Here is a 26,920-nt window from a genome sequence, read left to right as displayed (position 1 = left end):
GTAGCACATCCTTATTTACGTCAGTACTGTCCGAGTAACATTTCACTTCATTAGTACAGGACCCACAACCATATACAGCTGTAAGTAACTGAAAGGTAACCAGGCAACCTTTGCAAAGGACTTCCACTGGGCGGCGGCATGTGTTAAAGCATTTTTAGTTTAGAGCTGTTTGAGCTCAAACAAAATGTGTTTTTTGTTAAAATATGCAGATTATGCAGCAGATGATTGATTATGTGGCAAATTCATAATTATGCGGAAAACACCACAGCTGCCAAATTGCATAATTCCACTGGCCTTGTTTACAGGGAGTGGAAAAAAATACTGTAGAATGTAAATTTGTTACTAATTCAGAAAAATGTAAATACATGTGCATTACCTGTACAAATATTTCAACATATATCATGGGATATGAAAGCACAAATTAAGTGCATTTTGTGTTATAATTCTGAAGTGTGATGGAAACGAAGATCAAAACAAATCTTGGTGATGCACAGGTAATAAATACTGTATTGTATTATACATTTGTATTGTGCTCATTACCCCTATGTGTGGCAATGATGCACTTACCTGGGCCATGTAGGGTGATGTGCTGTCATAAGAGTTTTGTCCTCGTTTGTGATCCGATGTGGGAAGTGTTTCCTTGTTATGCATGACGATCACCGAAGTGTGGTTCTCATTTTATGAAACGCAAGGTGTACCAGTTTGGATGATGAGGTGTGAGAGAAAAGAATGCACAGTTTATGATTTATAGTATTTCTTATGGTTATAGTTTGCTTAGCTGGTTACTGCACTGGGTTGTCCATTCAGAAATTTTGTGTCAGATTACCTTACATTTCGCACAATGCAACACAGTAAGTGTGTGAAAGGCAGACAGGAGAAATGCATCGTATTTTCAAAGCTATGGCACATTTCTGCTGTCTCCTAGAGCTGGTGCACAGTGTGCTGCCGAGTGTCAATGCAGGCATCTCTGCATTACAGGCGTTATTGTTTTGGGGCAGGAAGGGACATCTTCCTGCACATAAACAATCCTCAGAGGCATATTTGTCTTTCTATATGTGCTGCAAAATGCTGCAGACATAAAATGAGGAAGCAACAAGGGGAAATACATAACTTTTGTTCTGTTACGCCTCACTGGGGAAGGCATAGCATTTTTACATATTCCTATATACACTAGCTGTAATAAATCTGGAAATGCACCAAAATCTATGGGTGGATGCATGGGAACGCACATGCTCCACCCATGGAACACTTTGGTAACGCAAGGAAACGATATGCGCTGCCTTCCATTACTTTGTATTTACTAAACTACACAAAGCCATGCAAATACCAATATTGTGCCACAAAAGGAGTGCAGCCCCATACAAAACCTTAGTAAAACGGTCCCTAGTATATAGTGCTGGGCCAGAGCTGGCATTTCTGGAGGGAGAGAAAAGTGGAGAGATCTGCTGGGATGTGCAGTGCTATTATCATCTCATATCTGAAAGCCAGTGTGAGATGTATAGATCCGGCCGGTGGATAGATATTTGGGGCCTGTAGTCATGGACTAGAATATAGTACTCCCATTGACCTTGAGTGTCTGACAGATATCTTCAGTTATTCCATGCCTGTTCCTTTGGTGATGGCTGGTTTATTGGCTGCATAGTTCTGGTGGTGGACAACTCTCATAGCATATATGCCTTAATTGAATGTAAGAGGTGTAAGTTGCTGTTGGCTGTTGTTGTTATTGAGTATTATGGTATTACAATTAGTGTGGGCCAGAAGTGTTATGTTTAAACGTAACAAAACTTTATAATAACCCGGTGAGGCACAGGTAATTTCTCCTTAACTTACCTGATAATATCCAAAGCATTTTGGTACATGAGTTGTTTCTAATCTGTGGATTGTAAGCTAAAGATTGAGCTTCAGGATGCTCCTGTCTTTCTAGGTTCTGCTGCCAGGATGTGTGGTGGTGTAGCTGTATTGCAAACAACCATGTTTTTCAACTGTGTTCTGAGGTGTATATGCTCCTGGGTGCTCTGAACACTGGTTGGTTGTATTCTCCAGAGCCTGGCGGCATGTACTAAGAAAACAGTGCATACTACATATTTCTTATGATAAGGTGGCATGACGATAAGTAGTGCAAGCCTGGAGCGCAGTGCCCTCATTTGTTTGTTTTGCTTGTTTTTAGCTTGTTGGTATATCAGTCCTTTGGAATGATTACAAGACTCGAGTCATGTGATCTCTTGGGTGAAGGCAGAGATGAAGTCATGTGGCAGTATATTAGATGAGTTGTATTTTGCATATGATGAATGCAGGTGTGCGACGATGTAGGCGGTCAGCATAGACAAGTTTAGAGATTATGGGCCAGATGTACAAAGACAAGGAACAGTGATTTCCAAATAGCAGTTTTATCCAAATCTCTATTTTGAAATTGCTATTCCTTATGTATGAAACATTTTGTTTCATTCTTGCAATTCCTAGTGGGTTGCAAATCAACCTACCTCATGAATATTAATGAGGTAGCTCGCAATTTGCGACCCGCTAGGACTCGCTGCCATCACAGGGATGGTGGTCTGCTGGAGTCAGCAGACCACCATTTTTTGTGACTGCTTTTAAATAAAGCAATCATTTTTTTAAACATAGCCAATTTTCCTTAAAGAAAAATGGGCTGCATTTAAAAAGGAAACAATGAAACTTTAAAGTTTAATATTTTAAGATTTGGCAGTGGTCTGTGGGACTACTGCCTGGTCCTAAAAATATTTGACCAACGTTCACAGAGGAGAAGAAGGGGACTCCTTCCAATCTGCAAATGCAATATTGTCAACTTTAAGTTGGTGGTAAAATACGAAGGACTGGCAACCGCATTTTGGTCACAAAAGCTTGATACATAACACTGCAAATTGCTATTTGAAGGGATGCTCTAAACACGCCATTTCTAAATAGCGATTTCTACACCCAAACTGCGATGCTGGAGAATCACAATTTGGGTGTTTGTACATTTGGGAAAGCATTTTTCCACTTACAAACAGCCTGATTTTGGAAATCGGGCTGTTTACGACAGCAAAAATGCCAAGTACATACATATGGCCTTTAGAGTGTGAGGATGGCTTGCAAATTCTGTTGGTATCCAAGGTATGAGATGATGCAAAATAGTGTTTTCATTGTGTAAATGATACTCTGTTTTACGTTTTTTAACATGTAGGATCAAATTTAGATATGAATCCATGGTTAACCCTAGGTTTCTGACTTCATTGTCTGCAGGTCATAAGCTCTGTCTTTGCAGTATTTAGCTTCAGATGGTTAATCATCCCCCATGTGATTATGACCCGAGACAGACATCTAGGTTTAAATTTTGCATAGTTGTAACAGGTGAGATTGAATGATTTAATTAGGTTTGGTGAGGAAGTTACATAATAATAGCGGGCATTTGATGGACCCCTGTGTGGTGCCACAGTGTTCTATGTGGTCAGCTTGTATAAAACGTGGTAAAAACATTATTTCACTGTCACACCTGAGGGGCCAAGAACTCAATGGGCATTAGGTGAATTCTCTTCTCACCTTTCAGATATGGTACATCAAACAAGAATTTGCGGTATGAAGAGATTGCCCAACTCTACAAGTCATTAATTCAAATTGTTCCTAAGCCAGCACCTTTAATGACATTTCCTCTTCCTGATACATAAATGGTTGAGACTACCTAAACATGCCAGTCACTGAGAAGCAATGTCCAATTAGGAAACTCCGGATTCCAATATGCCATGATGTTTGATTAGACTATTGTGCTGGGGCGAAGTTATCATAAGTCAGGTACGACTTATACAGTATTTGATTGACACTGCTCCAGCCTACACTGGCCTGTTATGAAATACAGCTTGGTGAGATAATATATCTGCTCTACAGATCGTTATTCTGTTTGCAGGAGCCAGCTAATTCTTTAGCTTAATGTGCCTTCTGCAGAGTCCTGCAAATACCCTAACTAGCAGTGATGTGAATCTGAAACGACCCAATCTAGCCTGCTGTGTCACAAAGGGGTGCTATGACAGACTATCTTTCAAAAGTGGTTTAGTATCTAGATAACCCTGCCAGGGCAAACACACTAGGGATTCATCTCCTTGAAAAAATATTGTGGAAACCATAAGCAGGACTTCTGAGGCTCAACGCATTTGGATTATAATTGACCTCTCTAGACATCTTCGCAGAACATCGACTAACATTTTCTGATTTTTGTATATTGTACTTTAAGATCTGTGTAGTATGACTCTGGTTTTTAAAATGTGTTTACTCCTTTGAAATTCTGCTTTCGTTTTATATAAGTTCTGGTCATAACAAATAAATTGCTGTTATGAGCCCCCATGTAATCATTGTACTAAATGCATAATATTTGGTAAACTTTTAGGGTAGCATTTTTATTGGGAGGAGTGTGGGAATGCTGGGTGATAGGAACATTATGAATCCTCACAGATTCCCAACATTTTCTTGACAGAATTATGAGGAAAATGTGTGATTTAGCCAGAGTTTAGTGCATGGAAGTCATTATGCGTAAGAAAAGGTATTCACACAAGCCACCCCACCCCAGGGTACACTAGGAGCTTGTTTTCCGCAAAGTCTGTGCCTGGCAGAGTTCCCTTCGTGCTGTCAGAGCCCGGCCTAAATACCCCAGCTACCCACATAGCATGAACTGGTCAAGTTGCAAGGCAAAACCTTGATCTTGCCTTGTGTTTTAAGGGCCTTAGAGAGCCTTTCCCTTGACGGGCTTTAGCTGAGTCACACAAATGGGGTACTACTATTACCAAGAGGATTGTAGGAATGCTGTGGGGTAGGACATTTGTAGATACATGATGATTCCATAAGCGCGGTCTGCTTTCACGGGTGTGCTGAGCAACACAGCAAAACAAAAAATTCGACTTGGGACTTGGGGGAATCATTTCCCTCCCATGTCAACTGTGATTTTGAAAAAGAAAATGTTTCTGGTGTTTTTACCGAAAAAAAATATTTTTCTAGTACTGTCGAAGACTTGTTGAAGTACACTATACTTTGAAAATAGTGTGATGCGAAGTACACTATACTTTGAAAATAGTGTGATGGATATCAACAGGTCGTCTGCTTAAAGTAGTTCAAATCCACTTAAACCAAGCAGCATCATGTCCTGTCCAACAGGAATTGACAACAAGCTGGAGGGATGTGATGGCCACACTGCACTAACTTCTTTGTTTCGTGATCGTTGGGGACTTCTCCAATTCCAGGAGGCCCCCTGGATAGTTTGCTTCTGGGACTAAGGAGCAATTAAAAGCACAGTGGTCAAAGAAAGATGACAGGTGCTGTTAATGGCCATGCCAAGCCAAGAGAAAGCTTGTTGTCATACACTTCCTATGGAGAAGAGGGCTAGAGAGAGAATAAAAAAAATTGAGAAGTACAAAGAAGATATGAGACGATAGAGAGAAGCAGTTCTAGAAAAGGAGATAAGACTGATCAAAAAGGGAGCAAATAAAATACAAACAAGAGCAGGGGAGACAGAAATGGGAAGACAGATACAGCACAGCAAACGTATAGGAATAGTGGGGAAAAGGTTTAAAGCGCCAGTGGGGGCAGAGATGTGAAGACTGGGAAGGAATAGAGAAAGTAAGAGTGAGCCTAAAGGAGTAAAATGAGAGCTAGTTACACAGAGAATTGGTGATTTGAGACTTTAAGTGGAATTTATAGCTTATTGTGTTTTTGACAATCACCTGGCCCAACATGATTTCATAGGAGAATTAATTTTGCACTTTTTTCTAAAAAGGATCTTATTGTAAGATCCAATAATCACCTTGCATAGTGGTCTTCAAAATCTTAATAAGGTCTGACCATTGTTAATTGATACACATTTTGTTTAGCAAATTGTTTAACGGTGGTGCCACCTTAATGTGTTTATGTGCTCTTGGTGAGAAATGTTGATACCTTCTCTTTTAATGCCTATTAGCCATGTCTATGCTGGCATATGTGCTAGAAAGTACAACCCGCTTGCTAAGAAGTCCAAGTTCTATTGAAGGGGTGATTTGGCTTTCTAATGTATATTTAAATATGGCAGTCTCTTAACTGTTTGATACCATGAACATTGGCTTTTATCTGCACCCATAGTAATGCCAAACAATCCATCTGCAAGTAAATATTTTTCATTTTAGTACACATGGTAGGCTTCCATGCTTTCTACATTCACCACTCAGAAGAGTACATGCTCACCCAATCAGCGTTAGGCACATAGAGGGTGCAGCCTTGAGGGTTTATGTAAGGACTCTGCTGCATGTGAAAGAGTAGAGAATGTCCATAATGTTGGGAGTTGAGTACTCTGTAGCATCAAAATGGGAGGTACAATCCAAGCAGCATCAAACAGAGGTGTTATCACAGCCAAGATTCTAGGTGCAACCATGAAACCACCACCCAGAGCATTAGAGACAGTGCTGGTGCCTGTCTGTCCATGGCTCCTCTAACTGGAGATGGAACCAGTGTCCTCAGCCTGGCCAGAGGCCTTGAAAAGACCCTTCTTGGGTTCACATGATCACCTATACTTTACCATTCTTAGCTGCCTTGCTGGTCAATGTCTAGCAAAAGGCTCCTTTTGTACATCACTTTTTGCACAATTTGCTTGTAACTATGAGGGGTGTATGCCAATGTCAGAGCCTGCTTCAAGCCCATGCAGTTTTGACTGGTGCTTTTGATGAAAAGTAATTGAACTATCTATCTTTTTTCACAACCTTTTATTGAAATGCATTGTGGGACCTTCCCAACTTCCCCTGTAAAATGGCATTTAAATTCTATTTGTTTTTCACCATTGTTGCATCCCTAAAATGTTTAAAACACACTGTTTACCACTAATTTCCTAAAATGTTGATGGGTTTGCTCCAGGCTTTCTGTAAAGTTATTTTAAATGAGTGATGAGTTCAATTAACCCTGTAATTGTGAAGTTGGTTGGAATTAGGAAGCTCCACACAAGTAGATGAAGTTTTCCTAAATTTACATGAGATAAGGTTTGTCCTTTTGGAGCTTCCAGGTGTGATGATTTCCTGATGCAAATGCCACATTTTTGAGTGTGAAGGCTGAACATCCACCACCTGAGGTAAGAGATGTGGGAAGGAGGGTTCTGAACTGAGGCTAGCTTTTTTTTTTACAAAAGAACCTAATAAGATCTTAATAAGCTTGGCATTGCACAAAGCTTGAACATTTTTGAAAATACACAAAGCTGAAAGTCAGCCTACTTTACAACTTTACATCCTTGTACTTTAAATCCCATCTAATTCATAGGATTTAAAGTTGGATTGTGAAAAGCTGTCGAAGTGTGCTTTAATATGTACCTTAAAAAATCCACATAATCCTTCACATAGAATCACACAGTGCCCACCTGAATATCGACACCACAATACCGATGACACAGAATATCGAGGACAGAATATCAAATCCAAAATATTGACAGGTATGTATAGTTTTTCTATACCTTACTCCACATATACATATCTACACAATATATATATCTTCAATGTACGTAGATGTGGAATTAGGAATAGTAGCTCTATGCTTCCGTATGCACATAGCTTTCAATATTCTGTCCTCAGTATCCTTATGCCACGGTATTCCCGGGGTCTAGAGCACAGATTGAATGTTTGGTCTTAGCTGAGGGCCATGCCCCCCTAAAAATATACCTCTGGCTATGGAGTATATAAATAACATGCAGGTCAGAGTCTTACATCCCCCAGCACCAATGTCCCTTTAAATCAGTGTGTCTGGCACGTGCCAGACTCTGGCCCAACCCTACTGGCCTTTCAAAGACAGCAGTCTTTTGATCTCTCTCGGGGCCAAACAGTGTATCTAGTCCAAACTGAGAAGAACAGCGATGGAAGATTAAACTTGTCTGTTCTTCCGAGGCAGAGCTTTCGCCCCAGGCCTTGAGTTTGACCTCCGTAGTCATATGTACTATGCTAACGGATTCGTACAGCTTTTATTAGGTCGTTTGGTAATAATAAATATATATGTCACGTTGTAGGTACTCCTCAGACTCGGTGTGATGCAAATAAGGTCCACCTCCCGACACCACCAAGTCACCGATAAAAACCACGGTGTATTGGAGTCATCAGGTGAGGGAAGGAAGGGGAAGGAACAGCAGGGACGGGATAACTGTAAAGAAAAAATACACAGTGTTAAATATCACATTGCCTATCTACTCTCATAAAGTCTCACTAAAATACCCACGACCGTCCCTGCCCATAACTCATGCGGGCAGAACTAGTCCAACGCCTGTCTATTCTCCACCTAAATCATCGATGGATGCCCAGGCCGACTACGAACACCCCTAGTCACTTAAGGGTTTTTCAAAACCCGATGTTTATGCAAATTAATCCTGTAGCTAGGTTGCAACAAAAAAAGAAAAAAAATATATAATAAGGAAAAGAACTTGTCCCGCACTTCTTCTTTTGATTCAATTAAAACATTGAACCTCTAAGTAATGTCACGAACTTGAAGAAGTCACCCCTTCCTAATTCATAGAATAAGATAAACGGACAAATGTTCCCGGCTGTTTGACTTCTGCAAACAGTACGTCTTGATCCTGAGTTGCCACGAAGAAAACAAAAGGTTCTGTCCTGAACTACCACCATTCATGTTTCACGAGGATCTCTAATTTTTGTGCACCATCTCTGAAGTACACCAAATGTCTGATCACTAGATCCAAAACCATACCGGAAGGCGAAAGCCTCCGCCAAGAAACCGGCTCGCCTCTTACCACCGGTTCCAAATCTCGAAGGGAGGCAGCTCGTATCTCCTGCTGCCTTAAAATGCTGATCTCCGTGAGGGTTCCGGATGCCTTCAGTTCGTCGTTGTGGACGTGGTGACTTCCCCCATGGGAACGCCGTCCACCCTGCCCTCGTTGTGCCTCCGACGGGGAATGAGGAAAGAATAACGCGCAACCGCTTCCGGGAAGTGCCGGAGTTATGCGGTCTTCCCGCGCGAAGCGTCATGGGATATGTAGTCCCTAAGGACTACAAAATCCCGATCGGCCAGGTAGGCGCCTGTTACCCCCTGACAGTATGCCCCCCTCCAACGCGCCTCCTAGGGCCAGGTTTAGTGGGATGGCGAGCATGAAACCGTTGCACCGCCCTAGGGGCATGGATATTGCCCTCCGGCTCCCATGAATCCTCCTCGGCAGTGTACCCTTTCCATGAAACCAAGTACCATAACTTACCCCCTCTCCGCTTGGAATCTAACACACTGCGCACCTCATACTCCAGCTGCCCATCTCTAACCACCGGAGGTACCGCCCGTTGGGCCGTTGAAAGAGCTGGTTTCAAAAGGCTGCAGTGAAACACCGGATGGATCCTTAAGGAAGCAGGTAAGTTAAGACGGTAAGCCACAGGGTTTACCTGGCGTGATACCACATAGGGACCAATGTAACGAGGATGAAAGACGCTACGTATCTTGAAGCGTATATACTTGGTGGAAAGCCACACTCGATCCCCTGGTTGATACACCGGCGCCTCACGCCGGTGCTCATCACCCCATTTCTTATACTGTTCCTTGGCCTTCTCCAGATTGAATCGTATCTTTTTGTGCATGGATTGGAGGTTCTTAATCATAGCATGGACCGTAGGTTGATCCGTGACATTCCGAGGTATGATTAAAGGTAACATCTCCGCGTGGAATCCCGTGTTAGCACGGAAAGGAGACTCCTTTATCGAGCTATGCCAAGCATTGTTGTATGATAGTTCGGCCAGCCACAGCAACGCTACCCAAGATTCCTGGGCGTCCTTTGCATAACATCTCAGATATTTCTTCAGGGTTTGGTTGAGGCGCTCCGTCTGGCCATCGGTTTGTGGGTGGAAACTGGTGGATAGGGCGGATTCAATGCGCAGAACCTTGCACCACATGCGCCAAAACCTAGCGACAAACTGGGGGCCTCTGTCCGAAATAATGGTTCTTGGTAGGCCATGTAACCGCACCACTTGCGACAGAATTAGATGGGCGGTTTGGCTTGCTGTAGGTAGGTTTCTGCAAGGGAGAAAGTGACCCATCTTGGTAAGACTATCGATTACCACCATGATAGCGTTGTACCCCTGATCCATTGGTAATCCCACCACAAAATCCACGCTGATGGTTTGCCATGGTTTCTCCGGAGTGGGCAAAGGCATCAACTTGCCCTGGCTCTTTGCGTTTTCTCCCTTGGCTCGAGCACATATCTCACACCGAGCCACCCATGTCGCAACGTCTTTAGCCCAACCTTCCCACCGGAAATGTCGTTGAACTATTTGCGCGGTTTTGGTGTATCCTGGATGACCAGCCGTTACTGCATCATGACACCACTTGAGGGCTTGTACTCGGAGTTCATGTGTTGGTAAATATAAACGATTACCTTGCAACGGTATTCCATGCTTAAGGGTACGGTCCTGACTTACTTCGGCCCATTTCTTCCATTGAGCAGCAGACTTATGCTTCGAAACCTTTTCTAGGAAATGGGAGATATGAAGGGCACAAATCACTCTTTCAGGTTGGATGATTGCTTCATCAGGTCTTGAAGCTATTTCTTTCACATCCTCTTGTCGAGACAGTGAATCTGCCTTGCGATTATCAACCCCAGGACGGAAGGTGACTACAAACTCATATTCTGAAAAAAACAGCATCCACCTCATTTGTCGCTGGGTAAGCTGCCTAGCCTCCTTCATATACTGAAGGTTTCGGTGATCAGTATATACCGTGACCGGGTGTTGGGCCCCCCACAGATAGTGTCGCCATTCCTGAAAAGCCTTTTTTATGGCTAGCAGTTCCTTTTCTGCTACCGTATAGTTGAGTTCCGCAGCGGATAGCTTCCTAGATAGAAATGCAACAGGATGAAGCTGTCCGGTGGTTTTGTTTCTTTGGGATAACACAGCCCCAATCGCTATGTCCGAGGCATCTGCTTCGACTATAAAAGGTACGTCTGGCTGTGGATGTTGAAGTATAGGTGCTGAGCAAAAGGCCTGTTTTAAAAAGCAAAAGGCCTTCTCTGCCTCCTCTGACCAAACAAAAGACACCCCCTTTCTTAGCAACCTTGTTATAGGTGACACAATGTGGGAAAAACGACAAATGAATCTCCTGTAATAATTGGAGAACCCAAGGAAGCATTGCACGTCTCTCACACTAGTGGGTACTGGCCACCCTTGAACGGCCTGTATTTTTCTTGTCGACATGCCGAACCCTTCAGGGCTTAAATCCACTCCCAAGAACTCAACCTTCTGGACATGGAACTCGCATTTGCTCAATTTGCAATAAAGACTGTGATGTCGCAATGCTTGAAGTACTAAGGAAACATGTTCAAGGTGGCGCTCCAAGGATGTAGAATACACCAGAATGTCATCTATATAAACGATCACGAAATGGTCTATGTATTCTTTGAGAACATCGTTCAGAAAATACTGGAAAGCCGCCGGGGCGTTACACAACCCGAACGGCATTACCAAGTACTCAAACAGGCCATAGCGAGTTTTGAACGCTGTCTTCCACTCATCCCCTTCGCGGATTCTGACCAGATGGTAAGCTCCCTTCAGGTCCAACCTTGTATATATTACTGCCTCTTTCACCTGTTCCAATAGCACAGGAATGAGGGGAAGAGGGTATCTATTCCTTATCGTGTTCTTGTTCAACATTCGATAATCGATGCAGGTTCTCAACTCTTTATTAGCCTTAGCTATGAAAAAGAGTGGGGAGGCTGCCGGAGAACAAGAGGGTCTAATGAACCCGATTTCCAGGAAGTGGTCCAAATAATTTCTCAAATGCTTGGTTTCTGGGTTGGATAGAGCATATACCCTACAAGAAGGAAGGAGTGCTCCAGGAATCAGATCTATCTTGCAGTCATATATACGATGGGGTGGCAACGTCTCAGCCTGACCTTCGTCAAACAAATCCTTGAACTCGGCATACACAGAGGGTAATATCACTGCTTTCTCCACCACTGTGGCCAACTGCAGCCCTTGAGCCAATGCTAACGTGGGGGGATTGTCGCCCAAGAAACAGACGCTCTCACACCTCAAGGACTGAAAACTAACCGTCTTGGTTTGCCAATTGATAACAGGATTGTGTATTCTTAACCAAGGCATCCCCAAAATTATTTCATACTGAGGAGCCTCTATTATATCTAGCCTGATCCTTTCTTTATGGGCAGGAGATACCCCTTTAAAAACCAATTCAACGTCCTCAGTTTGTTCTGTAAGGGGTCCAGATTTCAGTGGTGTACCATCAACTGCCAGTACTATTTCAGGTTCCTTCCTGGGAATGCTAGGAAGTCCCAGTCTCTTAACCAAACCTGCATCTATGAAATTTCCCGTGGCTCCGGAGTCTATCATTGCCCTTACTGGGTAGTTTCGATCTCGGGACCCCAGCTCTACTGCTAACAAGAGATGTGACGCCCTTTCCTCTTGTGGAGCAAGGGTTAAAGAAGTTAACCGTAACCCCGGTTGGAAATCTATAAGAGACAAATCCTCTTTCTCTGAAGTCTTCCCTGAAGTAACCGCTGCCTTTTGAGTGGGGAAGTAGGATAACCTTTTTTTTGGTTTTTGGGGACACTCTCTCACATAATGACCCTTCCTGCCACAGTACATGCACAACCCCTGTACCCTCCTGGTCTCCTTCTCGGTCTTTGACAGGGGTGCCCTAACGGCTCCCACTTCCATAGGTTCCCCACTCAAATCATTGGGATTAGAAACTGGTTGCCCCTCCTTTTCTGGAATGACAGGTCGCCGATCACCTGCTCTACGTTCAACTCTTCGTTCTGCTATTCTGTGATTCAATCTTAGAGTAAGATTCACAAGATCAGTACAAGTGGAAGGCTGCGGATCTATTTGAGCTAGTATGTCTTTCATGTCGTCTCGTAAGCCTTGATAATAGAGACACATTCGCTTCTCCTCTGGCCACCCTGATTCCGCCACCAGTCTATTGAAGGTCGTAAGATAAGTGACCAGGTCAGATCTCCCCTGTCTCAGCTCCAATAATTCCCTATCAGCGCTAAAGGTGGTTGTTCTATGATCAAACACCCTCTCGAAGGCCGCCCGAAAGGCATTCCAATCCGCTAATAAGGGGTCATCGTTTCTGACTAACGGCACTGCCCAGTTAGCTGCGTCTCCCGAGAGATAAGAAATAGCGAACATTACCCGGGAAAGGTTAGAGGGAAAAGACGCAGGCTTACAAGAGAATTGAAGAGACAACTGGGTTAAAAAGGCCTGAACTCTCCTGGGGTCCCCTGAAAACCGTTCCGGACTGGCCAAAGGGATTGGAGGGGAGACGTTCACGGTTACCTGCGGTGTAGATGTTGAGACATCGAAGGGATTCCTAGTAAGCCTTTCTACTTTTTCCCTTAGGGTCGCCGTCTCGGCCCTAGAATTAGCTAACTCTTGTTGCACCACCACCAACGCCTGTAATACGTCATCCATAGATGCCATTTTGCATTACACCGAGCGGGAGGAGTATTATTCGTGGGCGCGTTATTCTGTCACGTTGTAGGTACTCCTCAGACTCGGTGTGATGCAAATAAGGTCCACCTCCCGACACCACCAAGTCACCGATAAAAACCACGGTGTATTGTAGTCATCAGGTGAGGGAAGGAAGGGGAAGGAACAGCAGGGACGGGATAACTGTAAAGAAAAAATACACAGTGTTAAATATCACATTGCCTATCTACTCTCATAAAGTCTCACTAAAATACCCACGACCGTCCCTGCCCATAACTCATGCGGGCAGAACTAGTCCAACGCCTGTCTATTCTCCACCTAAATCATCGATGGATGCCCAGGCCGACTACGAACACCCCTAGTCACTTAAGGGTTTTTCAAAACCCGATGTTTATGCAAATTAATCCTGTAGCTAGGTTGCAACAAAAAAAGAAAAAAAAAATATAATAAGGAAAAGAACTTGTCCCGCACTTCTTCTTTTGATTCAATTAAAACATTGAACCTCTAAGTAATGTCACGAACTTGAAGAAGTCACCCCTTCCTAATTCATAGAATAAGATAAACGGACAAATGTTCCCGGCTGTTTGACTTCTGCAAACAGTACGTCTTGATCCTGAGTTGCCACGAAGAAAACAAAAGGTTCTGTCCTGAACTACCACCATTCATGTTTCACGAGGATCTCTAATTTTTGTGCACCATCTCTGAAGTACACCAAATGTCTGATCACTAGATCCAAAACCATACCGGAAGGCGAAAGCCTCCGCCAAGAAACCGGCTCGCCTCTTACCACCGGTTCCAAATCTCGAAGGGAGGCAGCTCGTATCTCCTGCTGCCTTAAAATGCTGATCTCCGTGAGGGTTCCGGATGCCTTCAGTTCGTCGTTGTGGACGTGGTGACTTCCCCCATGGGAACGCCGTCCACCCTGCCCTCGTTGTGCCTCCGACGGGGAATGAGGAAAGAATAACGCGCAACCGCTTCCGGGAAGTGCCGGAGTTATGCGGTCTTCCCGCGCGAAGCGTCATGGGATATGTAGTCCCTAAGGACTACAAAATCCCGATCAGCCAGGTAGGCGCCTGTTACCCCCTGACAATATAAAAATAAATATATATGTTATGTAGCGCCAAGAAAGCGCGGGATGAACTTGTGCTTAACAAATACGCGTTATGCAGTGTACTTGAAGCCTATTACACCTTATTTTATGGAGGTTTCTCCTGTGGCCGCTGCTTATCATATAACCTGGGCTTTTTTCCATTAAAAAAGCTTGAATTTTCTTTAGGGGACTAAAGCAAAACTCTTCTCACCAGTGTGATGGCCCATTTGGACAGAAACATATGCGTACAAGTGTCAGGAAATAGTGTAAATATTTGTTCATTATCAACATACCTCACGAGATACCCACTAGCGCTAAAATTCTGACCTTGCAGGCTGAGGAAGATTTCCCCATCAAGGATTCTGGCTGATCAAACATTTGTGCTTCTAGGCAAGCCATTTCCTGTCGTTGGGCCTTGCAGACCACACTGTGGTTCATACAGAACTCATGTCATGTTCAGATGATCAGGTTACAATAAAAATAGTATCAAGTATAAAATAGTATCTAGAAAACTCACTGTTGCTTCTTGGAGCTAAGTCCACAGCATTTCCAAATCTAAAACAAAACAAAAAAGTATTTTGCCCGAAATCTATGTGTGTTTTTCTGCATGGAAGGCGCAAACCCGGATTTTCTGTGGAACAGTCTGTTGTTTGATTTACACTTAAGGCGGGAACGCCGCTTTATCAAAGCACTGCGTCGGTGAAAGCGCCACAAGAGTGTTTTAATGGAAATAACACATTACACGAGGAACATCCCATTGATTGGTTTCCATGTACAGCACTGGACGTCATCGCTGGCTGGCTGTGGAAGTCTGGTTGCCTGCGTCAGCGAAGATGTTTATTGAAGATACGACTAACACGACAAGAACTTCCGGGTGTGCAACGTCATAGGTAAACCTGGAAGCCCGGCAGGAGCTAAGGTGGGAAAGGCAGCTCAGACTTGACACACATGAGCTTTTTGAACAGACCCAGGTTGGAACAATAAACAGTGGAACTCCATAACAGCACAACTGGGCAGAGACAGGGACACACGGCACCTGAATACAACAAACTGCACGTACAAGGCTGACGAACTAGATGACAGGAAGGCATCAGTGCTTGAGTAAAATTATTCCCATGTCAGGCTTGCCTCTGAAAAGCAGAAGCTCTAGATATTTGTCTCTGATAAGTCGGGTCGGCGCCACCGTGAGGCCTGTAGGGCTGGGCAGATTCAGTACCTTGTCAAACTGGAGCTGTCAGTCACAGCTAAAGCCAGGGCAGGCTGTAGTCTGAGAATGGTCGCGTGGTCTGGCAGGACACGTCACATCTCGTGTGTGTGCCTCTAAAACAGAGGTCTTCAAACTGGAGGGCGGGCCCCCCTAGGGGGGCCTCAAGGGATCCCAAGGGGGGCGCCAGAGTCTTGCTGAAAGAAGCATTATACAGATAACAGGCCTTTGTTTTAAGCAGAAACATGTTATTGCATATTTAAAAAGGTAACAGTACTTAACTGCAATGTTTAAATAGGTCTAGACATATTTAAACATTGCCATCTTTATGAATTAATTGTGAAAAATTCTGAGGGGGGGCACATTGATTTTTATTTTTCAACTGGGGGGCGCAGCATTAAAAAGTTTGGAGACCACTGCTCTAAAAGGTTAGTTGGGCTGGGGAAATGCGCTTGTGTGTTGGGCCAGTGTCTCCGAATTGCCAGTGCAGCCGGACAGCCAGTCACATCTCGGGCTGGTATGGGTAACGCGCCATTACGAGGATCATGTAGAAACCACTTGCAACTGGTCAGCTGGACACTTGTAGTCAAAACAATAGACGGTCTGGCTTCTACCTACTTACAATACAAAAATACAATACAAAAAAAATTGTAAATCGCACGGCTGCCTCCAAGAAAGCATTCAGGCGCCAGGTGCCCCAACTTGTAAATAGGCTACGGTGCCACCCAAATGCCTAATTATCAAACAAGTATGTCTTCCAGAGACCTCCTACCCCTGCACACACTTACACAATCACCTTGCCAAAACGTACATTTTATATTTGTGTTACCACATAGCAAATAATATGTCAGATATTTATTTAATATTTTGTCGTCATCAAACTCAGTCACGGAAAGGCTGTAATCATCTGAAACACCCATTGATATTTTGGGCAAACTATTGAAAACACCCCGTTCTTTGTGGGTAATGTCGCAGATGCCCCCGGAAAACATTTCTGATTGAAAGTTTAATTGTGGTGTCAAAGAAAATGAATGAATAAATAAATATTAGGCAACTACCATACATAGCGTCTTGCCAGACTGTACACATGCCTACAGCGGTTGGTGGATCCCAAGCGCCCTCATGCTGGGTCAAGTCTGCAGGAAACAACAGCTGCCCAGTAAAGGCCACGCCTGGTCGCTGAATGAACAATGTGGCCGTTAGCAGATCAGCAGATCCCTGCTTTTTTAAACATTTTTTTGCAATTTTATAAAGCACAAACTCGGCCCGAGGGCATTGGAGTGCTTTACACGTGCACAAGGTCAGGTTCATGTTTTTTAGTCACAGGGAGGTTAAGGGCCATATGTACGAAAGCTTTTTCCCATAGGCACAGAATGGGTAAAATCCTTTGATACATCTGGCCCTAAGTGATTTGCCCAGAATCACAGGCTGCGGAGTCTGAAGCTGGGACTCTAACCTAGTTCCAAAGTCGGAAGCTCTGGCCATTAGGCCACATCTCCTCACACCATGGTGCTGTAAATCTCGAGCGCTTAGAGGCTCTTATTTGCGTCTGTATGCAGGTCCATGGTGAGCTGGCTTCAAGTATGCCAGGTCCATCGGGGTCTCAAACGTAGTAGTAATTTAAAATGTACATTGGAACGGGTACCTATCGGGCCCATATTCATGCCCTTAACTTTACGTGTAAAAAAACATTGATCAGTTTCTAAACAATAAATATGTTCAGAAATATAAAAAACTTTAAAGTAAATAGTCAATGATTTGGTTCCTGCTTATATTTCACATTTTATTTGTAGTCCCAAAGAGCGTTGGCTATTTTCAGGATGGTGTGCTTCTGTTTTTTCTTCTGTGCAGCATATTACTCTTGGATGGTGCATACTCTGAACAAAAACACCCCCATGTTTTTATAACTGGCACAATCTAGAGCTCTGGAGTTCAATCTGAAGGCAGTGCAGGTTTCTCACAGTGTCAGTGGGTCAGAAAAGGGTTCAAAACACATGATCATACTATCCTTGGCCTCTCTGCAGAGCACACAGTGCAACAGTCATGGAATCCAGTTGCAGTAGTGATTCAGAGCAAATGTTTGTGAAAGAGGTACACAGTTGTCAAAACATTGAAAGAGAGAACATAAAGGAAGACGCAGTGCTTACAAGTGAGAGGGTGCCTTGTAGGTTTGCGGGGGTTGAAGTGAGGGAGATGCAGGGAAGTCCATTCAGGAGCAAGTGAAAAGGGGGTACTGAAGAGGAAAGAGATGGTGTGCAAGAAGAAGATTGATGCGATTTGAAGAGAAAAAGGACCTATATGTCTAACATGAAGTAAACATAGCAGGGTTGATTGAGGCACTCTAACTACCACCACCCCCTGCAAAGACCTAATTAATGTTTAATTCACAGTCACACAATTTCAGAAATGAAACATTTTCAATATTATTTACAACAAAAAAACATTCCTACTCATTTATGTTAAACAACTAACAACCATTGACAAAGCCAATAGTCCTGGCTGGTTTTAGGTGTATGTCTTTTGTGTTATAAATATCTGTGTTCCTTTTCTCCCTTTCCCTCTTCCCCTCTCTCTCTTTCCCCCTTCCCCTCCCTTTGCTCTCCCTCCTTGACAACTACAAAACTTGTGTTCAAAAGATGGCCGACTGAAAGTTTTAGTTCATGGCTTCTCATGGATAGGCAGGCAGCCCAGAGGATTTGACCCAAGCGACCCTTGACCCAAGGGTAGGTCGCTCCCCCTGCCGCTGCAGCTCCTCCAGCTCCTCCAGGTTCCTGAGTTCCTGAGACCCACCTCACAGTAAGTACCCCCCACCTCCCAGCCCCACGCTCTGCCCCGCGCTTCTCACCCTCTCTCCTGCTTCTTTTCTTCTTTTCTTCTTCTCTGTTCTTCCTCCTCGCTCCTCGTCTGTAATCTTCTTCTGTACTCTTCTTCTCCCCGTCTTCTCTCTTCTTCTGTGTGCTTCTCAGCCTCTCCTGTCGCCTCTCTTCTTCCTCATCTTCTTCTGTGGTCTTCTGCCTTCTGTTCTTCGTTTTCTGTATCTTCTTCTGTGTTCTTCTGTGTTCTTCTGTGTTCTTCTGTTCTGGTCTCCTGCTCTTCTGTTCTTCCGGTCTTCCTTTCTTCTGTTCTTCCGGTCTTCTGTTCTTCCGGTCTTCTGCTATTCTATCTTCTGTCTTCTATCTTCTGCCTTCGGCTCTTCTGCCTCCTCCGTCTTCTTCTCCCCGCGCCTGCCCTCCTGCTCCTGCCTCACCCCCCTCCCTCACTCGCCTCCCCCTCTCTATCTCCCCTATCTAACCCGTTCACTATCTACCTCCCTCACTCCTCCTATCTACCTATCTCTCTATCCCACTATCTAACTCCCTCACTCTGCACCTCCTCCTATCTTCCTATCTCTCTATTTCTCTATCGATTTCTCTATCTATCTATTTTCTCTATCTAATTCTCTATCTCTCCCCCCCTTCCCGCCACCCCCTCTATTACCTATCTTCCTATCCTCTCACTCTACCTCTCACCCTCACCCACCTCTACAACCCCCCCTCCCCTATCTTCACAACCCTACTCCTATCTTTCTCCCTAATCTCCTAAACCTCCTAACACTCACCCCCCTCCACCCTTAAACCCCCCCCTCCCCCAGCTCTTCTCACTCTACCTGTCCCCCCCCTCGCGCTGTCCCGCGCGACCTCCTGCTCGCCCCCGCCCCCCAGCTCCCATTCGCCCCCAGCTGACCCCTCCCCCCCCCCTCCTACCTCATATGGCGGCCGCTGCGCGACAGTGGTAGCGACCCTTGACCCAAGGGTAAGTCGCTCCCCCTGCCGCTGCAGCCCCTCCAGGTTCCTGAGTTCCTGAGACCCACCTCACAGTAAGTACCCCCCACCTCCCAGCCCCTCGCTCTGCCCCGCGCTACTCACCCTCTCTCCTGCTCCTGCTTCTTTTCTTCTTCTCTGTTCTTCCTCCTCGCTCCTCGTCTGTAATCTTCTTCTGTACTCTTCTTCTCCCCGTCTTCTCTCTTCTTCTGCGTGCTTCTCAGCCTCTCCTGTTGCCTCTCTTCTTCCTCATCTTCTTCTGTGGTCTTCTGCCTTCTGTTCTTCGTTTTCTGTATCTTCTTCTGTGTTCTTTTGTGTTCTTCTGTTCTTCTGGTCTCCTGCTCTTCTGTTCTTCCGGTCTTCCTTTCTTCCGGTCTTCCGGTCTTCTGTTCTTCTGTTCTTCCGGTCTTCTGTCTTCTATCTTCTGCCTTCGGCTCTTCTGCCTCCTCCGTCTTCTTCTCCCCGCGCCTGCCCTCCTGCCTCATCCCCCTCCCTCACTCGCCTCCCCCTCTCTATCTCCCCTATCTAACCCGTTCACTATCTACCTCCCTCACTCCTCCTATCTACCTATCTCTCTATCTCTCTATCCCACTATCTAACTCCCTCACTCTCCACCTCCTCCTATCTTCCTATCTCTCTATCTATCTATCTATCTATTTCTCTATCTATTGATTTCTCTATCTATTTTCTCTATCTAATTCTCTATCTCTCCCCCCCTTCCCGCCACCCCCTCTATTACCTATCTTCCTATCCTCTCACTCTACCTCTCACCCACATCTACAACCCCCCCTCCCCTATCTTCACAACCCTACTCCTATCTTTCTCCCTAATCTCCTAAACCTCCTAACACTCACCCCCCTCCACCCTTAAACCCCCCTCCCCAGCTCTTCTCACTCTACCTGTCCCCCCTCCCTCGCGCTTTCCCACCATGACCTCCTGCACGCCCCCGCCCCCCAGCTCCCATTCGCCCCCAGCTGACCCCTCCCCCCCTCCTACCTCATATGGCGGCCGCTGTGCGACCGCGCCGGAGGCGCGCCAGAGGCAAGTCCGTCTGCGCCCGTCCACGCCTGGCCCGCGCCCAGCGCCACGACCCCTGGTCCCCAGCTCTCCCAAGCCCCGCTGATCCGCTACGACCCCACCACCCTCCACGCCCTCAACCCAGGACGCTCCAACACCTGCTTCCAAGCTCACCCCAAACGCACCCATGGACCCTTCGCCTGCAACTCCTGCAAACGCATCTTCCACCCCGCAACTACCACGACCACAAGCCCACGCGCCATCAACCACCTCAAATGCATCCTGTTCAACGCTCGTTCTGTCCACAAGCACGGCGTTGAACTCTGGGACCTCCTGGACTCCACAGCCCCGGACGTCGCCTTCATCACGGAGACCTGGATGAACGCCTCCTCTGCTCCAGACATCGCCACCGCCATCCCCGAAGGCTACAAGATCTCCAGAAAAGACCGCACCAACCAAGTAGGAGGAGGTATCGCCATCGTCTTCAAAGACTCCATCAGCGTCACCACCTCCACCAAAGACACCCCTCTCGCCGCTGAACACCTGCACTTTCAGATTCGCACCGACCCGAGGACCACCCTCAGAGGATCCCTTGTCTACCGTCCTCCCGGACCGCGCGCCCCTTTCAGCGACGCCATCGCCGACTTCTTCCCCCCGCACGCCCTCGCCTCACCGGACTACATCCTCCTAGGCGACCTCAACTTTCATCTGGAACAAAACAACGACCCCAACACCACCACCCTGCTCGACAACCTCGCCAACCTCGGCCTCAAACAACTGGTGAACACCGCCACCCACATCGCCGGACACACGCTCGACCCTATCTTCTCCGCCAGCAAACACATCTTCTTCAGCCACACCTCCGCTCTACACTGGACCGACCACAGCTGTGTCCACTTCACATTCCGACGCGAGACCCGCCACCTCCGCACTCAACCCATCCCTCGTCGACAGTGGAACAAGTCCCCGAAGAGCAACTCTTCTCCGCACTCGCCGCCAACCAACCCACCCTCACCACCGACCCCAACGACGCAGCCCTCAGCCTCACAAACTGGATCTCCAACTACGCAGACAAACTTGCTCCCCTCAAACGCATGCATCGACAGACCAACACCAAAAAACCTCTCTGGTTCTCTGACACCCTCAAAGAATCAAAGAAAACTTGTCGCGCCCTCGAGAAGGCCTGGCGCAAGGACCACACCGCTGACAACATGACCGCCCTCAAGAACGCTACCCGCGAACACCACCACCTGATCCACGCTGCTAAAAGGAACTTTTTCACTGACAGACTGGACAAAAACAGCCACAACAGCAGAGAACTCTTCAGCATCGTCAAGGAGTTCTCCAACCCCAACGCCAACGCCGTCACGCCCTCACAGGATTTGTGCGAATCCCTCGCCACCTTCTTCCATCACAAGATCAGCGACCTCCACGACAGCTTCGGACACCAGACCCAACCAAACACCACCGAACCCGCACCCCCGGCCATCACCCTCAACAACTGGACCCACATCAACACTGAAGAAACCAAATCCACCATGAACTCTATCCACTCCGGCGCCCCTTCGGACCCCTGCCCTCACTTCATCTTTAACAAAGCCGACGACATCATCGCCCCGCACCTCCAGGCCGTCATCAACTCTTCTTTTTCTTCTGCTACCTTCCCCGAATGCTGGAAACACGCCGAAGTCAACGCCCTACTAAAGAAACCTACGGCTGACCCGAGCGACCTGAAAAACTTCCGCCCCATCTCTCTCCTGCCTTTCCCAGCCAAGGTAATAGAGAAGACCGTCAACAAACAACTGACCACCTTCCTGGAAAACAACAACCTGCTCGACCCTTCACAAACCGGATTCCGAACCAACCACAGCACGGAAACCGCCCTCATCTCAGTCACAGACGACATCAGAACTCTGATGGACAACGGTGAAACAGTCGCCCTCATTCTCCTCGACCTTTCGGCTGCCTTCGACACCGTCTGTCACCGCACCCTAATCACCCGCCTCCGCTCCACTGGGATCCAAGGCCAGGCCCTGGACTGGATCGCCTCCTTCCTCTCAAACCGTTCCCAAAGAGTTTACCTCCCTCTGTTTCGCTCAGACCCCACCGAGATCATCTGCGGCGTACCTCAAGGCTCATCACTCAGCCCGACACTCTTCAATGTCTACATGAGCCCCCTCGCCAACATCGTACGCAAGCACGACATCATAATCACCTCCTACGCCGACGACACCCAACTTATACTCTCCCTCACCAAGGACCCCGCCAGCGCCAAAACCAACCTACAAGAGGGTATGAAGGACGTCGCAGACTGGATGAGGCTCAGCCGCCTAAAGCTGAACTCTGAAAAAACGGAAGTCCTCATCCTCGGCAACACCCCGTCCGCCTGGGACGACTCCTGGTGGCCCACGGCCCTCGGCACAGCACCGGCCCCCGCAGACCACGCCCGCTACCTCGGCTTCATCTTGGACCCTCTTCTCACCATGACCAAGCAAGTCAACGCTGTGTCCTCCGCCTGCTTCCTCACCCTCCGCATGCACCGCAAGATCTTCCGCTGGATCCTTGCCGACACTAGAAAAACCGTGACCCACGCCCTCGTCACGAGCCGCCTGGACTACGACAACACCCTCTACGCTGGGACCACAGCCAAATTCCAAAATCGCCTGTAACGCATTCAAAACGCCTCGGCCCGCCTCATCCTCAACGTACCCCGCAACAGCCACATCTCCGCACACCTTAGACACCTGCATTGGCTCCCAGTCAGCAAAAGGAACACCTTTCGACTTCTCACCAACGCACACAAAGCCCTCCACGACAAGGGACCGGAATACCTCAATCGACGCCTCAGCTTCTACGTCCCCACCCGCCTCCTCCGTTCCTCTGGCCTCGCACTCGCTTCCGTCCCTCGCATCCGCCGCTTCACGGCGGGTGGGAGATCTTTCTCCTTCCTGGCGGCCAAGACCTGGAACTCCCTCCCCACCAGCCTCAGGACCACCCAGGACCACTCCGCTTTCCGGAGACTCCCAAAAACCTGGCTTTTCGAGCAGCAGTAACCCCCTCTTTCCCCTAGCGCCTTGAGACCCGCACGGGTGAGTAGCGCGCTTTATAAATGTTAATGATTTGATTTGATTTGATTTGATTTGACTAACAGTACACAGTGTTGCCTGTATAAACTAAGAACTGCTAGTGTGCAGGTCTACATAAACAAGCAAGAGCTGCAGGCTTTGCCATTGTGTTTTAGCCATGCTGTACACAAGCATGGCTGCTATTCAGTGTGCCTAAAAGTTGGTGGTGTAGAGGAAAGTTGCATGGAGTGTTGTAGAGTGGAATGGCAAAGAGTAGAGTGCAGTACAGTGGAGTGACAGGAAATGTCGTGTACTGGAGGGGCATAGTGTAGAGTTGTGCAGAGTGGCATACAGTGGAGTGGCATAAAGTAGAGTGTTTTGGCATAGAGTGTGGCAGAGTGGCGTGGAGTGCAGTGGCATTGAGTGCAGTGGTATGCAATGGAGAGTCATAGAATGCAGTGACGCAGATTAGAGTGGTACATAGAGTGCAGTGATGGAGAGTGGAGTGATGCCTAGTAGAGTGGAGTGGTGCAGAGTAGAGTGGCACAGAGTAGAGTGGCGCAGAGAGGAGTAGCACAGAGTGCATTGACATAGAGTGGTGCGGAGTGCAGTGGCATAGAATTGAGTGATGCAGAGGGCAGTGGTGCAGAACAAAGTGATGCAGAGGGCGGTGCCGCAGAGTAGAGACAAGTGGCAAAGGGTGCAGTGGCCTAGATTGCAGAGTAGAGTCAAGTGACATAGAGTGTAGTGGCATAGAGTGGAACAGAGTAGAGTAACATGGGGTGGTGCAGAGTAGAGTATAGTGCAGTAGAGTGCAGTGGTGTAAAGTGCAGTGTGGTAGAGTAGAGTAGCATAGAGTGGAGTAGCACAGAGTAGAGTGGCATAGAATTCAGTGGCAGAGAGTGCAGTGTTGCAAACTAGAGAGTCAGAGTGCAGTGGTGTAGACTGAATTAGAGTGGCATAGAGTACAGTGATGTAGAGTAGAGTGCAATGGCACAGAGTGCAGTGACACAGAGTGCAGTTTTGTAGAGTGTATTCTGTAAAGTGCAGTGGTTAAGAGTAGAGTGGGGTAGAGTGAGCTGGCATGGAGTGGAGTGGCGTAGAGTGCATTAGTTAAGAGTAGAGTGTCGTAGTTTGCAGTGGCATATAGTGGAGTGGCGCAGAGTGGAGTAGAATGGTGTAGAGTACAGTGGCCTAGAGTAATTGTTTCAGAGTAGAGTAAAGGTGCGTGGAGTGGTGCAGGGTAGAGTGCAATTGCATAAAGTGGCATAGAGTGAAATGGCGTAAAGTAGTATAGAGTGCAGTGGCATGGAGTGCAGAGTAGATAAGAGTGGCGTGCAGTCGATTGACATAGACTGCAAGGGCATAGAGGTGAGTGTTACAGAGTAAAGTGCATTGGCGTAGAGTGTATTGGCATAGAGTGCAGTGCATAGAGTGTTGCAGAGTGGCACAGAGTACAATGGTATATAGTGGAGTTGTGCAGAGTAGATTGGTGTGGCATAGATTGGAGTGGTGTAGAGTACAGTTTCAAAGACTGCAGTGGTGTAGAGTACAGTGGTGAAGAGTGCATTGGCATAGAGTTGAGTTGTACATAGTAGAGAGGCTTAGCTTGAAGTGGCATAGAGTGCAATGGTGTAGAGTGGAGTGGTGCAGAGCGCAGTGGAGTGGTGTAAAGTGGAGTGTTGCAAAGTACAGTGCAGTGGTGCAGAGTAGAGTGGAGTGGCGAAGAGAAGAGTATGCATGTCTGGTAGCACACTGCCATTACAGAGAACACATTTACAATTAAAAGGAACCTTACATTTGCAAACAGATACAGTTTTGCTAATAAAACTATACAGTGCATAAACGAAAATATGTGGAAATCACATCACCTTGTGTAATGATTTATTTTGCTCATATTAAAGTATTTGTTTCCAACACACTTCAGAAATAGCAAAAAATGTGGTTCATTTGTGTTTCTAATTCCGATATATCCTGAAATACTCACACAGTTCATTTAAATGTTGCTCTGTGCTAGAAAAAACCTCTTACCTACCCCCCAGTATCCAGCAAGACTGACACATAAATCCTCTCACTTTGAAGTCAGAGATAGAGAAAAGTAAATAAGTGCCTGACATTTGCCCTCGATCTTTAAATGCACAGCAAATGTGACAAGATAAGAACAAGATTTTAAGGCCTGCTTACAGAAAGGGAGTTTGTGGAAGGATACAGTAAACCCAGATTAGGCAAGGGGTGGCGGAGGGGGGGCAAACTGAACCTGGAGACCCTAAAGCAAATAAAGCCAGCAAATATAAATCCAGAGAATGTGATTTGGAAACCACAAAGCCAATGGTATTCAACAGGCGGAACTTTCTGAAAGTCCCCAATATGTGTTTAGGAAGCCAGGCAGCTGTGCTATCTGGTAGGCTGCGGCCTAAATACATTGATCCATTACATGACGACAGACATTTCTATCAATGGGAATAACAGTCATTGGGCCCAATGCCAACCTGCAAAGTGTTCCAGTGTGGTAATACCACCTGGGAAATACCAATAGCCCAGGAGCAATTTTCCCTGGGACTGTATTACCACCCCATTTTAAGTTTGCAGATTGGAAGGTGGAATAACGCAGTAATATCTCATCTTTCTCCTCACCCGGCTGCAAAAACTTGGAATCTTGTGGCTTTTCCTTGCACAATTTGTAAGGTGGAAAAAGTGTGAAATCTGTAAACTGCTAGTAGTCCAGATTCGAGCACAAACTAGGCTTTGTGTCAAATTTGTTATTACCAGGACATTGAGACTGATAACTTTTTACCTAGTGCTTTATATCGCTCAGTTGCCATCTATAAGCGCTGTAAAACACTTGCCACTATTTCATATAATACATAATCTGTTGGTTCTCGAAACGGCCTTCCTTCCGTTTTGACAAATTATAGCAAACCGTTGTTTTGCAATGTCACTTCCTCTAGGTTGCAAGCGTTGATCACAATTCAAAGAAGTTTTTATTACTTAATGTCTAAAGTATTTTTCACACAGAATCGTTCACATAAAGTCGGTTCAATCAAGGTGAAACCACGCTTCCAGTGAGTGAGTTACCGCAGATGATATTGACTCTTGACTTTATTGCAAATTTAGAGTTCAGTGGGGGATAATTTGCAGAATCTGTGTTTTTGTTCACGTTTTGGTACAGAAAGCATTATCTTAATGTTGTTCCTAGCATGAACAATTCACACATTTTGTATTGTCACATTTCTCGAAGCATTAACACCATGTTTATCAACATATAAAAAAGTGTATTAAATGTATGGAAAACACTTACATTTTCCCCGCCCCAACAAACTAAAAAGATT

The sequence above is a fragment of the Pleurodeles waltl genome, chromosome 12 (assembly GCF_031143425.1).
Source record: "Pleurodeles waltl isolate 20211129_DDA chromosome 12, aPleWal1.hap1.20221129, whole genome shotgun sequence".
Taxonomy (NCBI): Eukaryota; Metazoa; Chordata; class Amphibia; order Caudata; family Salamandridae; genus Pleurodeles; species Pleurodeles waltl.
The sequence above is the reverse complement of the archived record's forward strand: the minus strand, read 5'-3'. Positions refer to the sequence as shown.